The sequence below is a fragment of the Balaenoptera borealis genome (genome assembly GCF_965194805.1).
Source record: "Balaenoptera borealis genome assembly, chromosome: 15".
NCBI classification, from domain to species: Eukaryota; Metazoa; Chordata; class Mammalia; order Artiodactyla; family Balaenopteridae; genus Balaenoptera; species Balaenoptera borealis.
Genome location: NC_138871.1, coordinates 14,261,263 through 14,277,457, shown reverse-complemented (window position 1 = coordinate 14,277,457; position 16,195 = coordinate 14,261,263). Strand labels below are relative to the sequence as shown.

Below are 16,195 nucleotides of genomic sequence, written 5' to 3'. Positions count from 1 at the left end.
TCATAAGCCTATTTACATTTGTTTTAGGAGCTGGAATTCATACTCCTTATGTAACACGAAACTTAAAACTTCAGCACATTGGCACCAACCCCAAGCCCCACAGGGCTGTGCGACCAGCATTCAGGGACCTGGCCCTGCCCTGCAGCAGGCTGTCATCAGCCCCTCAACCCCCTGGGCACAGCCAACTGGGTGAGAGGCCGAACCCCCCACCCACCTTCAGCAGGCCTGCAGCCACTGCTCGAGGCAGGGCCTCACAGCCAATTGGGCTGGGGCCAGCCCCACCTACCAGCACACCCACAGTATTAAGCCCTGCCACAACAGAAGGGCTCATGCACCCCACATAAGAGGCATCCCTAGAGCATATATCTCAGGTCACCAGAGGGTAGCATGCTTCTGGGCCCCATACAACACCTCCTACAAAAGGTCAATTCTCCAAGACTGGGAAACATAACCAAATTACCTAATACACAGAAATAAACACAGAGAATTGGGCACAATGAGGGGACAGAGGAATATATTCCAAACAAAGGAAAAAGATATGACCTCAGAGAAGAAGAACTAAATGACATGGAGATAAGCAATCTACCCAATAAAGGGTTCAAGGTAATGATCATAAAGATGCTCACCGAACTTGGGAGAAGAATGGATGAACAGAGTGAATATTTCAACAGAGTTAGAAAATATAAAGAAGAACCAAACAGAGCTGAAGAATACAATAACTGAAATTAAATATACATTAGAAGTAATGAAGAGTAGATTAAATGGTACATAGGAACAGATCACTGATCTGGAAGATAGAGTAGTGGAAGTTACCCAAGCCGAACAGAAAAAAAAGAAGTTTTAAAAAATGAGGATAGTTTAAGAGACCTCTGAAACAACATCAAGTATACTAACACTCACATTATAGGGGTCCCAGAAGGAGATGAGAGAGAGAGAGAGAGAGAGAGGCAGATTACTTATTTCAAGAAATAATAGTTGAAAACTTTCCTATCCTGAGGAAAGAAACAGACCTCACGTCCAAGAATTACAGAGAGTCCCAAACAAGATGAACCCAAAGATGTCCATACCCAGATACATTATATTAAAATGGCAAAAAATAAAGATAAAGAGGGAATCCTAAAAGCAACAGGAGAAAAGCAACTAGTTACATACAAGGGAACTCCCATAAGACTCTCAGCTGACTTTTCAGCAGGAACTCTGCAGGCCAGAAGGAAGTGGCATGATGTATTCAAAGTGATAAAAGGAAAAAACCTACAGGTAAGAACATTTTACCCAGCAAGGTTATCATTCAGATTTGAAGGAGAGATAGTCTTACAGATAAGCAAATCTAAAAGAGTTCAGCACCACTAACCCAGTTTTATAAGAAATGTTAAAGAGACTTCTCTACATGGAAAAGAAAGGCCACAACTAGAAATATGAAAATTATGAAGGGAAAAATTATCACTGGTAAAGGAAAATATACAGTAAAGGTAGTAGATCAATTGCTTATAAAGCTAGTAGGAAGGTTAGAAGACAAAGGTAGTAAGATCACCTATATTCACAATAAGTAGTTAAGGGGTACACGAAACAAAAAGATGTAAAATATGATGTCAAAAACATTAAACGTGGTGGGGGAGTAATAACATAGTGTGGTTAGCATACATTTAAACTTAAGAGATTATCAACTTAGACTTCCCTGGTGGTGCAGTGGTTAAGAATCCACCTGCCAATTCAGGGGACACGGGTTTGAGCCCTGGTCTGGGAAGATCCCACATGCTGTGGAGCAACTAAGCCCGTGCACCACAACTACTGAGCTTGCACTCTAGAGCATGTGTGCCACAACTACTGAGCCTGAACGCCACAACTACTGAAGCCCGCACACCGAGAGCCCGTGCTCCGCAACAAGAGAAGCCACTGCAATGAGAAACCCATGCACCGCAACAAAGAGTAGCTCCTCTCGCCACAACTAGAGAAAGCCCACGTGCAGCACCGAAGACCCAACGCAGCCAAAATAAATTAAAATATAAATAAATAAATAAATTTATAAAAAAAAGAAATCATCAACTTAAAATAATAATATATATATGATTTTATATATATGTGTATATATATACACACACACATACACACATGTTGTTATTTATGAACCTCATTGTAACCACAAACCAAAAACCTATAATAGATACACACACAAGAAAGGGAAAGGTATCCAAACATAACACTAAAGAGAGTCATCAAATCACAAGTAAAGAGAGCAAAAGAAGAAGAAAAGAACAAAAAAGAATTATGAAAAAAACTCCAAAAATTAACAAAATGGCAATAAGTAAATACATATCAATAATTGCTTTAAATATAAATGGACAAAACCCTCCAATCACATACAGTGCCTGAATGGATACAAAAACAAGACCCATATATATGCTGCCTACAAGAGACTCACTTCAGATTTAAAGACACACACAGACTGAAAGGGGATGAAAAAAGGTATTTTATGCAAACAGAAACAAAAAGAAAACTGGGAAGGAGTTCTCTAATGACCTAGAGATTAGGATCCTGGGCCTTCACTGTCGTGGCCCAGGTTCAATCCCTGGTCGGAGCACTGAGATCCTGCAAGCTGGGTGGCACAACCAAAAAAAGAAAAAGAAAAAGAAAGCTGAGGGAACAAAACTTATATCAGGGAAAATAGAGTTTAAAACAAACACTGTAACAAGAGACAAAGAAAAACATTACATAATGATAAAGGGATTAATCTGACAAGAAGATATAATAATTGAAAATAAACATGCACCCCAAATAGGATCACTTAAATACATAAAGCAAATTTAACAAACATAAAGGGAGAAATTGAAAGTAATGCAATAACAGTAGGGGACTTAACACCTCACATCAATGGATATCCAGACAGAAAACCAATAAGGAAACACTAGCTTTAATGACAAATTAGACCCATGGGAAATTTATATATATATATATAATGACAAATTAGACCCATGGGAAATTTATATATATATATATATATATATATATATATATATATATATATATATATATATAGAACATTCCATCAAAACCAGCAGAATACACATTCTTTTCAAGTGTTCATGGAACCTTCTCCAGGATAGCTCATATGCTAGGCCACAAAACAAGTCTCATATTTTAAAAGATTGAAATTATATCAAGCATATTCTCTGACCACAGCTGTATGAGACTAGAGATCAACTACAAGATTAAAAACTGCAAAAAAAGCATGTGGAATCTAATATGCTACTAAACAACCAATGGGTCATTGAAAAAATCAAAAAGAAAAAATTTTAAATAACTGGAGACAAATGAAAATGGAAAGAGACAATCCAAAATCTATGGGATTCAGCAAAAGCATTTCTAAGAGGGAGGTTTATAGCGATACAAGCCTACCTCAGGAAACAAGAAAAACCTCAAATAGCAACCTAATCTTACAGCTTAAGGAATTAGAAAAAGAAGAACAAACAAAACACAAAGTTAGTAGAAGAAAAGAAATAATAAATATTAGAGTGGAAATAAATGAAATAGAGACTGAAAAACGATAGAAAACATCAATGAAACTAAGAGCTGCTTCTTTGAAAAAAAAAAAATGACAAACCTTTAGCCAGACTCATTAAGAAAAAAGAGAGGGTCCAAATAAATAAAATCAGAAATGAGAGCAAAGACTGTCACCATGTCCTGTCCACTGTCTGCTGCACATGGTGGGGTTTTGCTCCAGGACCTTGCTTCAGATGTGTAAGCTCCCCCATCCATTAAACCACTGATGTCTCTGGAAAAAAAAAGAAAGAAATGATAGAGGAGAAGTTACAACTGACACCATAGAAATACAAAATATAATAAGAGATGACTGTGAACCATTATATGCCAATAAAATGGACAAACTAGAAGAAATGGATAAATTCTTATAAATGTACAATTTCCCAGGACTGAATCTGGAAGAAACAGAAAATATGAACAGACAGATTGCCAGTAATTAAACTGAATCAGTAATTTAAAAATCTCCAAGCGGGCTTCCCTGGTGGTGCAGTGGTTAAGAATCTGCCTGCCAATGCAGGGAATATGGGTTCGAGCCCTGGTCTGGGAAGATCTCACATGCCACGGAGCAACTAAACTTGTGCGCCAAAACCACTGAGCCTGTGCTCTAGAACCCGCAAGCCACAACTACTGAGCCTGCATACCACAACTACTGAAGCCTGTGTGCCTAGAGCCCGTGCTCCACAACAAGAGAAGCCACTGCAATGAGAAGACTGCACACTGCAATGAAGACTAACCCCCACTCGCTGCAATTAGAGAAAGCCCGCGCACAGCAACAAAGACCCAACACAGCCTTAATTAATTAATTAAATTTAAAAATCTCCAAGCAAACAAAAGTCCAGGACCAGATGACCTCACGGGTGAATTCTACAAAACATTCAAAGAAGAATTAACCCCTATGCTTCTCAAATTATTTCAGAAAATTGTAGAGGAAGGAATGCTTCTGAACTCATTCTATGAGGCCAGCACCACCCTGATACCAAGACCAGAAAAAACAGCACAAAAAGAAAATTACAAACCAATATCACTGATGAACATAGATGCAAAAATCCTCAACAAAATAATAGCAAACTGAATTCAACAATACGTTAAAAGGTTCATACACCATGATCAAGTGGGATTTATCCCAGGGATGCAAGGATGGTTTAACATCCACAAATCAGTCATTGTGATACATCACATTAACAAACTGAAGAATAAAAATTAAATGATCATCTCAATAAATGCAGAAAAGGCTTTTGACAAAAGTCAATGTTTATTTATGATAAAAACTCTCAACAAAGTGGGTATAGAGGGAACATACTTGAATATAATAAAGGCCATATATGACAAATCCACAGCCAACATCATGTTCAATGATGAAAAGTTGAAAGCATTTCCTCTAAGATCAGGAATAAGACAAAGATACCCACTCGCACTACTTTTATTTAATATAATATTGGAAGTCCTAGCCACAGCAATCAGACAAGAAAAAGAAATAAAAGGAATCCAAATTGGAAAGGAAGAAATAAAACTGTCACTGTTTGCAGATGACATGATACTATATATAGAAAATTCTAAAGGTGCTACCAGAAAACTACTAGATATCATCAATGAATTTAGTAAAGTTGCAGGATACAAAATTAATATACAGAAATCTATTGCATTTCTATACACTAATGACAAACTATCAGAAAGAGAAATTGAGAAAACAATTCTATTTATAATTGCATCAAAAAGAATAAAATAGGGCTTCCCTGGTGGCGCAGTGGTTGAGAATCTGCCTGCCAATGCAGGGGACACAGGTTCGAACCCTGGTCTGGGAAGATCCCACATGCCGCGGAGCGGCTGGGCCCGTGAGCCACAACTACTGAGCCTGCGCGTCTGGAGCCTGTGCTCCGAAACAAGAGAGGCCGCAATGGTGAGAGGCCCGCGCACTGCGATGAAGAGTGGCCCCCACTCGCCACAACTAGAGAAAGCCCTCGCACAGAAACGAAGACCCAACACAGCCAAAAATAAAAAAAAAATTAAAAAAAAAAAGAATAAAATACCTAGGAATAAATCTAACCAAATAGGCAAAAGGCTTGTACTCTGAAAACTATAAGACATTGATGACTTTCTTCAGTTGAAAATGACACAAACCAATGGAAAGATATACCAAGCTCATGGATTAGAATAATTAATATTGTTAAAATGACCATACTACCTAAAGTAATCTACAGATTCAACTCAATCCCTATCAAAATAACAAAGGTATTTTTCACAGAACTAGAACAAGTAATTCTAAAAGACCTCAAATAGCCAAAACAGTCTTGAGAAAGCAGAACAAAGCTGGAGGTATTATGTGTCCTGATTTCAAGCTATACTACAAAGCTATGCGAATCAAAACAGTACGATACCAGCACAAAAACAGACACATAGATCAATGGAACAGAATAGAGAGCTTAGAAATAAACACACACTTATATAATCAATTAATCTATGACAAAAGAAGCAAGAATAGGGACTTCCCTGGCAGTCCAGCAGTTAAGACTCCATGCTTCCACTGCAGGGCATGTGGGTTTGATCCCTGGTTGAGCCCATGCCACATGGTGCAGCCCCCCCCCCCAAGAAGAAGCAAGAATATACAATGGGGAAAAGAGAGTCTCTTCACTAAATGGTGTCTTCTCAAAAAATGGGAAAACTGGACATCTACGTGCAAAAGTATCAAACTGGACTACTTTCTCACACTATATACACAATAACTCAAAATGGATTAAAGACTTAAATGTAAAACCTGAAACCATAAAACTTTTAGAAGAAAATATAGACAGTATGCTCTTTAACATCAGTCTTAGCAACATTTTTTTGGATCTGTCTCCTCACTGAAGGGAAATAAAAGCAAAATTAAACAAATGGGACTACATCAAACTAAAAAACTTTTGCACAGTGAAGGAAACTATCAACAAAGTGAAAAGGCAACCTATTGAATGAGAGAAGATATTTGCAAATCATATATTTAATAAGGGGCTAATACCCAAAATATACAAAGAACTCATACAACTCAATATGAAAAAAAAAAACAACCCAATTTAAAAATGGGCAGAGGACCTGAATAGACATTTTTCTATAGAAGACATATAGATGGCCAACAGACACATGAAATGATGCTCAACATCACTAATCATCAGGAAAATGCAAATAAAAACCAGAATGAGATACCATCTCACACTTGTCAGAATGGCTATCATCCAAAAGACAACAAATAACAAGTGTTGGCAAGGATGTGGGAATCCTTATGCACTGTTGGTGGGAGTGTAAATTGGTGCAGCCACTATGGAAAATAGTATGGAGGTTCCTCAAAAACTTCAAAATAGAACTGCCATATGATCCAGCAATTTCACTTTTGTGTATTTACCCAAAGAAAACAAAAACACTAATTTGAGAAGATACATGTACACCAAAGTTCATTGCAGCATTATTTACAAAGCCAAGATATGAAAGCAACTTAAGCGTCTATCAATAGATGAATGAATAAAGAAGATATGGTGTATATATACAATGTAATATCACTCAGCCATGAAAAAAGTAAATATTGCTATTTATGACAACATCAGTGGGCCTAGAGGATATTACACTAGGTGAAATAAGTCATACAGAGAAAGAGAAATACCATATGATCTCCTATATTTCTGGAATCTAAAAAACAAAACAAAACGAACAAACAATACAAACTGAAAGAGACTCAAGATACAGAAAACGAATGGGTGGTTGCGGGGGGTGGGGGTGGGGTGACATAGGTGAAAGGGGTTAAGAAATACAAACCTCCAGTTATAAACTAAATAAGCCACTGGATGTAATATACAGCATAAAGAATATGGTCAATAACATTGTAATAACTTTATGCGGGGACCAATGGTTACTAGAATTATCATGGTGATCCTTTCATAATGTATGCAAGTGTCAAGTCACTATACAGTACACCTGAAACTAACATAATATTGTACATCAACTATATTTCAATTTTAAAAATCTTACTACAAAGCTAAACTAATCAAGGCTGTGTGGTACTGGCATAAGGACAGACATATATATCAATGGAATAGAATTTAAAGTCCAGAAATAAACTCTCACATTTAGAGTCAATTGATTTTCAACAAGAGTGCCAAAGCAGTTCAATGGGGAATAGAAAAATCTTTTCAGCAAATGGTGTTGGGACAACTGGATATTCACATACAAAAGAATCAGTCTAGACCCCTATCTCACACCATATACAAAATATAACTCAAAATTATCAAAGACTGGAATATTAGAGCCTAAACTATAAAGCTCTTAGAAGAAAAGATAGGTGCAAATCTTCATGATCTTGAATTAGATATGACACTAAAAACACAAGTACAAAAAAAGAGAGAAAAATTAGACTTTATCAAAATTTGAAACTTTTGTACCTCAAAGGACATGATCAAGAAAGTAAGAAGACAATGACACAATGGGAGAAAATTTTTGCAAACAATATATTTAGTAAATGACTTGTGTCTAGAATATATAAAGAGATCCTACAACTCAATAATAATATGATAAATAACCCAATTTTTTAAATGGGCAAAGAACCTGAATAGACATTTCTCCAAAGAAGATATACAAATGGTTAATAAGCACATGAAAAGATGCTCAACATCATTAGTCATAAGGGAAATGCAAATCAACATATATGTTCACCTGATTGATGACAAAGGCAACACCTGCAGTAGTACAGTGGGGAAAAGGGGAAGAGATGTTCTTTTCTAAGGCAATTGAATAGCCAAAGGGACAAAATAAATCTTGACTCCCTACCTCACATTCATGAAAATCAATTCTAGGTGAATTATAGGTCTAAGTGTGAAAGGTTAAAAAACTAGTCTTTTAGGATAAAACTTGAGGTAGGCAAATGTTTCTCACCATGACACAAAACAATGAGTTAAAAAGGAAAAAAATGATACATTGGACTACGTTCAGATCAAAGACTTCTGTTCATCAAAAGACACCATTAAAAGTGTGAAAAGGCAAACACAGAGTGGGAGAAGATATTTACAATAAAGGACTCACATGGCAGACTGAGATGCACAATTCAGATCCCTCTTCAAGAGAGGACTCACTGTAGACCTGTGAGGAGTGTGGTTAACTCACAACCTCCTGCTGTTGGCTCCTTCAGGTCCACATCAGCATTTTGAGCCCAGGTCATGTTCTTCTTGTGGTGGCTCTTGACCAATGATTGAAAAAGGCACTGATAACCACCATGTTCTTTGCAGGGTGTTCCTCAACCAAAGATAAGCAAGGCATTGGTACAAGGTCCTAGCTGTTTCCACCCCACCATGGGACTCCTCTAATGGGCAGCCTTTTGCTCCAGAGCTCCCTGTTGGGCTGTCAGAGAGCTTCAGGTCTACACTGTAGTCTGATGGCCCCCTCCCAATCCTGCTTTCTCTCCTTTTCTTTCATTGGTGCTACTCCACCATAAGCTTTTCATACTACTTACTCCACCTCAGTCTCTGCTTCCCAGAGAACCCAAATCAGTTCAACTTATATCCAGAATACATTAAAAGAACCACTTCACATCAATAAATAAAATGGCAGACAACCCAATAGAAAAACAGGCAACATATATGAATAGGCAGTTCATAAAAGAGAATATCCTAATGGCCAATAAATAAATGAAAATGTTCTTATATTAGTTTCCTGGGATTGCTATAACAAATTCCCATAACCTTGGTGGTTTAAAACTACAGACATTTATTTTCTTACAGTTCTGGGGGCTAAAAGTCTGAAATCCAGATACTGGCAAGGTCACACTCCTTCTGGAAGCTCTGAGGGAAAATCCATCCCTTGCATTTTCTGGTCTGTGGTGGTTGCTGGCATTCCTTGGCTTGATGCTGCATCATTCCAATCTCTACCTCCATCTTCCCTCCACCTCCTCCTCTGTGCCTCTCTCTTATGAAGACACCTGTTATAGCATTTAGGGCCCACTAGATAATCCAGGATAATCTCTTCATCTCATCCTTAATTTAATCACATCTGCAAAAACTTTACTATATAAGATAATATTCACAGCTTCCAGGAATTAAGACCTGATGTCTTTTGAGGGCACCATTCAGCCCACTCAAGCTTGTGTCATTAGTTGTCAGGAAAATGCAAAGGAAGTGCAAATTAAGATCACAACGTGCTGTTACTTTACAACCACCAGAGTAGCTAAAATGAAAAAGGTGACATCAAGTGTTGGCAGAAATGTGGAGCAACCAGAACTCTCATACATTGCTCATGTAACAAATTGATACAAGTATGCCATGTAAATGGGTGGCAGTACTAAAAGCTAAGCATAGGCATACCCTAAGACCCCAAAATTCTAGTCCGAGGTATGTGGCAGTTTTAAAACACAGCTGCAAATTCTTTGACACTCCTTTCATCAAAAAACAGATGTCTATATCCACTGCCTTTGAACCACAGAGGGTTTATGACTGTTTTGACCAGTAAAGTGTGGTGTTGGTGACACTGTGTGACCTTTTTTAAAAATAATTATTTATTTATTTATTTGTTTTGGCTGCACCGGATCTCAGTTGCGGCAAGTGGGATTTTTGTTGTGGCGTGCGGGATCTTTAGTTGCATCACTTGGACTTCTTAGTTGTGGCATGCATGCGGGATCTAGTTCCCCAACCAGGGATCGAACCCAGACCCCCTGCATTGGGAGCGCAGAGTCTTACCCACTGGACCACCAGGGAAGTCCCGACACTGTGTGACTTTTGAAGCCAGATCATAAAAGGTCTTACAGCTTCCATTTCGATTGCTAGAATACTTTCTCTTAGAGCTCCCAGTCTCCAGGTAAGAAGTCTGACTGCATGAGGCCCCCATGCTGTGAGGAAGCCTCAGGCACACGGAGAGACTGTGGACAAGTACCCTGAAGTCTAGTTCCAGTTTAGCCCAGTCTTTGAGTTATCCCAGCCCAGACACCAGATAAGTGAGTGAAGAAGTCTCCACATGATTCCAGCCCCTGGCCACTGAACCACCCCCAGCCATTTGTGTTTTCCTAGCTGAGGCCCCAGACAAGGCAGAGCAGAGTACAGATTTTACCTTCTGCATCTTATCCAAATTCCTTACCCACAGAATCAATGAGTATACTAAAATGAGACTGTCATGCAGCCATAGGTAACTGAGACAATACCTAACAGAAATATGTATATAAGTTCACCGAAATATAAATACAAGGATATTCATAGCAGCACCATTTGTACTAGCTCCAAACTGGTGACTACCTCAAAATGCCTATCAATAGTGGAATAGATTAATAATCTGTGGTATATTCACATAGTGGAATACTACACAACAATAAGAATAAACAAATTATGGCCACACAAAATAATATGGATGATACCCACAAACATTTAGGGCTTTGAACAACAGAATCCAGACACAAAAAACATATATTGATTATTCCATTTATACATAGTTTTTATAAATTTAAAAATAGGCAAAACAAAGCAAATCTATGATGTTAGAAGTCAGGATAGTGGTTACCCTTGAGGGAAGTAGTAGCTAGAAGGTTTATACTCTGGGTGATGTTCTGTTTCTTGAGCTGAGTGTCGGTCACATAGGGGTGATCAGTTTGTGAAAATTTGTCAAGCTGTATACTGTAAATTGCACACTTTTATGTAAATATGTTACATTTCAATAAAAATGAAAAGAAAGAAATCTGTGCCTTGGAAGCAATGAAATAGAGTATTTCAAAGGGAGAAGGACGCACAGCACAGAGACAGTAACTGAAAGATGATGGTCTTGAGGCTTAAAAGAAACAATCTTGATTCCAAGTGAAAGCAAAAATGTCTGGAAGCCTACTAAGTTTTCAGTGGAACTTTACTGCCAAAAAAATCCCAAGACTGGCCTGATGTAACCTGTGAGAGTTAATTCAACCCGCTCCAAAGTACACTCTAAACCCCAAGTCTGCACCAGCAGAAGCAGACTGAAGGCAATGAGGCTCCGAGAGGCAGACCTTCCAGTGCCCACACAGATGTGGCCATGGAGGATGAGAGACAGGGAAGAAACTGAGAAGGCAGAGCCACAGCCACAAAAGACCTTTATGTCCTATAGCGTCTCTCCCTTCCTTGTTCCATCCAACTGACTGGTACGTAGGTGTGAGGGCTGCAGCTCCAGAAGCCACCTTGGACCTTGAGAAAGGAAACCATGGGCTACAAAGCAGTGGGGTGATGAGATAAAAGACCCAGAGAACTTGGCAGTGAACCAGGCAGCAGACTCTACTGCCAGGGCTGGAGGTCTCCGCTATCCTACTCAACTGCACTTGGTGATTGCTACAGACCAGTGACTGCTGCATGCTGCCCATTCTCCCCTTTTTTGAATGAGAATTTTAACCACTAAAACCTATTCTCAATCATTGTTCAGCAGATGGGTTGTCATTTAGTTTTTAGGTCACTGGAACATGAAGAGTCACATCTGAGCATGAAAAGAAGGACTTTGAGCTAGATGTCAGAGGGTGAGGCTTTTGAGGTTTCTCTTTTGGAAGACGAGTGTGTTCTAGATGTGGGAAAGGAGTATAAAATGGATGTGTTTTTAAAATTTTATTTATTTATATTTGGCTGCGTTGGGGCTTCGTTGCTACGCACGGGTTTTCTCTAGTTGTGGTGAGCCGGGCTACTCTCTGTTGCGGTGTGCATGCTTCTCATTGCGGTGGCTTCTCTTGTTGAGGAGCACGAGCTCTAGGGGGGCGGGCTTCAGTAGTTGTGGCACGCAGGCTCAGTAGTTGTGGCTTGCTGGCTCTAGAGTGCAGGCTCAGTAGTTGTGGCACACGGGCTTAGTTGCTCCACGGCATGTGGGATCTTCCCGGACCAGGGCTCGAACCTGTGTCCCCTGCATTGGCAGTCGGATTCTTAACCACTACGCCACCAGGGAAGTCCCAAAATGGATGTTTAATAGCCAAAAGACAGACTGTGGTAGAGATTTGCTACTTGCCTATGCCAGGAGCCATTGTCCTCCTTTTCCTTATGTCAGAACCACAAATTTAAATGGGAAGGTATGCAGGGGTGGCAAGGATGGCAGAGGAGGGGGCCGTGGCTAGGATGGGGGTGCGGAATGGATGGAAGAGGCATCTGTAAGGGCGGTGAGGTCGCAGAGGAACATCGTGGGGATCCACGACTATCATCTGTTCTACAAGATGACTAACAGCCACCCTCTGCCGCTTTACTGCAGTGGGGGAAATTAATCATGTACACATGTGTCTGAACATATTTGTGCCTTGTTGATTGGGGAAGAATATGGCTATGTCACATTTGTTGTGGAAAAGAAACGTTTTCTTGCCCACAGGGTAATTTTAGCAGTCAGGTGCCAATATTTTCGAGCATTACTATATGGTGGAATGTGACAATCTCAGCCTGAAGTCAAAATCCCTCTCCAGGACACCACTGCAGAAGCATTCGCAATGCTACTTACATACATCTATTCAATACACTAGGCAGGCGAGGCTGACAGATAAGAAGGAGGAGGTGCTGCTGGACTTTTTGAGCCTGGTTATGATATGGATTTCCAGAACTGGAGGACTCTACCTCTGAGTACCTCTGCACCAAACTTAACATTCAGAATGTCTGTATGACTTTTGATGTTGCCAGTCTCTACTCACTTCCCAAGTTAACTTGCGTGTGCAGCATGTTTATGGACAGAAATGCTCAGGAGGTATTCTCAAGCCAAGGCTTCCTCTCCCTTTCTAAAACAGCACTTTTAAACATCGTATTAAAAGATTCATTTGCAGCTCCCGAAAAAGATATTTTCCTAGCCTTGTTAAACTTGTGTAAGCATAATTCAAAGGAGAATCATGCTGAAATCATGCAGGCTGTGTGTTTGCCTTTGATGAGCCTCACTGAACTTCTGAATGATGTGAGGCCTTTGGGACTGTGGTCCCCTGATACCATTCTGGATGCTATTAAAGTTCAATCAGAGAGCCGGGACATGGACCTCAATTATAGAGACATGCTCATACCAGAAGAAAACATTGCAACTATGAAGTATGGAGCCCAGGTGGTAAAAGGACAGCTGAAGTCTGCCTTATCAGATGGTGACACTCAAAATTATGATTTGGATCATGGATTTTCTAGACATCTGATTGATGATGACTGCCGTTCTGGCATCGAGATTAAGCTGTGTCAGCCGTCCATTAGCAATCATATTCGGATACTCCTGTTGGACCGAGATAACCGGTCTCATTCATACTCCATTGAAGTGTCAATGGATGAACTTGATTGGATCAGAGTGATTGATCATTCACAATATCTGGGTCGTTCTTGGCAAACGTTATATCTTCCAGCCCATGTCAGCAGGTATATTCAAACAGTTGGGACTCATAACACAGTGAATAAGATTTTTCAGATTGTGGCTCTTGAACGTATGTTTACAAACAAAACCTTCACTCTGGAGGAGGGGCTAATAGTGCCCATGGAGAACGTTGCAACAATTGCTGATTGCGCCAGTGTGATTGAAGGGGTCAGTCGGAGCCAAAATACCTTGCTGAACAAGGACACCAAGAACTATGACTGGGATTCTGGCTATACATGTCATCAGCTGGGAAGTGGTACAATTGTGGTTCAACCGGCACAGCCATACATGATCGGGTCAAAGTGGTTATTACTGTGGGACTGTGAAGATCAGAGCTACAGCTACCATGTTGAGGTTTCCACCAACCAGCAGCAGTGGACCATAGTAGCCAAAAGAACTAAAGTCGCCTGCAAGTCCTGGCAATCAGTAACTGTTGAAAGACAGCCGGCCTCCTTCATCCGGATCGTTGGAACACACAACGCTGCAAACGAGGTGTTCCACTACGTCCACTTTGAGTGTCCTGAGCAGCAGAGCAGCCAGAAGGAGGAAAACAGTGGGGAATTGGGGACAGGGGACACCAGCCTGGCCAGTCAGCAGCTCGACCCGCACGTCCTGTAGGCCCCCAGCGGCAACTCGCTGCCTTCCAGCCCAGGCTCCAACTCGTACTCAGCCATCCAGCAGCACCGATAAAGGTGGTGCACGTGTGGAGTGACTCGGGTGGGCCCAGATGGCGCAGGAACTGTGTCCTCCCCGAGCCGGGATCCCTGTGGACTACCCGCCATCCCTCCCTGCGAGGAGCAGACCTGGCTGCAGAAACGGACATAGAACAGGTTTCCTCCCAAGGACACAAAAGGGCTGCTTTGTTCTCCCCGATTTGTTCAAATCAGGCTGGTCTCCAGAGGGAGAAAGTGGGTCTTCAATCTTCATCAAGTCCACCATTAACACCTTACCTCTCTAATCTAACCCCACAAAGGGCACAGAAGGAAGTAGTAGACAGGCCTGAGTCAGAATATAAAAATGGCATATGAACACGGGAATGGAAGAGAATATATTAAGCCTTCATTACCTGGAGGCACCCTTTAGGAAATGGGTTTCCATAGAGTGTTTACTTTTATGGAGCACATTGCCCTGGCAACTAAATGATTTTTTATTTCTTAAAGTTATTCTCCATTTGCTGGATCTAGGTGTTCCAGATCTTTTTGAAAGGCTCAAACAGCAAATCTCTTGTTTTAATCCCTTTTGATGCTGTAATTTTCCTTCCTTAGCTCTGAACGGTTGAGTGCGGGGTAGAGCCAAGAAATATGGTGCACATCTCCTAAATGAGGCACAGATGCAGCTAATCACGGCACCTGGTCTGACAAGGAAAATCCTTTGAGGAAGTTCAACAAAATACACAATAAGCAAATCAATCTGTGGACACTGGAGTTAATAATCACTTGAACTGCCAAGTTATTAACCTGTCATTCCTGAAATGTATCCAGCCTTTAAATTTGGGAGGTTGACAAGGAAATAGTTATTATTCCACCAGCTAATTTAATGTTCAGAAGTACATATAGGTGAATGTATACCAACTTCTGGTTGGGCTGGACCTGTCCTTGATTTGCCACAGGTTAGTGGAGCCCTGTGGAGTCAGCCCTCCTGCCGGTCGGTGTCAGGAACGCAAAAGTGGGCCTTTCCCACACGCACGGTGGTGATCAGTGGTCGCTGTTTTTTCCCCAGACCATAATACTCAGCCAGGGATTGGAAAAAAAAAAAAATCAGTTCTAAGAAGCTTACCTCTTAATCCTCACTGAAATGATCTCATCCGACAGTTGTCACTTGATCTGGCTCTGTGTGTCTGAGTAATTTCCATCCCAGTGCTAACCGCCCTGTGTAACGTGATGAGATTGTTTCCGGGTTTTGCTAATTCCCAGAGTTCTCCCCTTGGCTGGCTATCGTGATCAGGTCCTCTGCACACACTGCTTGGAGGAGGGGTGGGGCTGACTGGGGGTCCTTTCTGTCTTAAAGACACATTTGTCTTGGGTGTACAAAGAGCCAGTGGGTCAGCTGTTTCCTCCTAGCGTGACGTAGCTGTGAGTGATTTATCAGTATTGGAATAGTAGGGTATCTTCAAACTGCATGATTAAACAGGAAGGTTGTCTTTCTGCTAGTCAAACAAACAAACAAACAAAAAAGCAAATAAATAAATAAATGGGAAGGTAATTCAACCTACTAAAGTTCTATAATTCCCAGCCTCACTTAAAGCTAGGTGTGGTCATGTGACTAAATTCAAGAATGACAAACTGAATTGGGAATGACTTCTCAATACACAAACAGAGGCCAATAAACAGTTCAATGATATCTTCAAAATATGAAGAGAAAA

The 16,195-nt window shown here is 40.5% G+C and overlaps 1 pseudogene across 1 annotated transcript; it reads left to right on the top strand.

Annotated features, from left to right (window-relative positions):
• Nucleotides 1-2,985: 2,985 nt before the first annotated feature.
• Nucleotides 2,986-15,602, top strand: LOC309612231 (BTB/POZ domain-containing protein 9 pseudogene; annotated as a pseudogene). The gene has a single exon. The product of its transcript is annotated as a BTB/POZ domain-containing protein 9 pseudogene (transcript).
• Nucleotides 15,603-16,195: the final 593 nt, after the last annotated feature.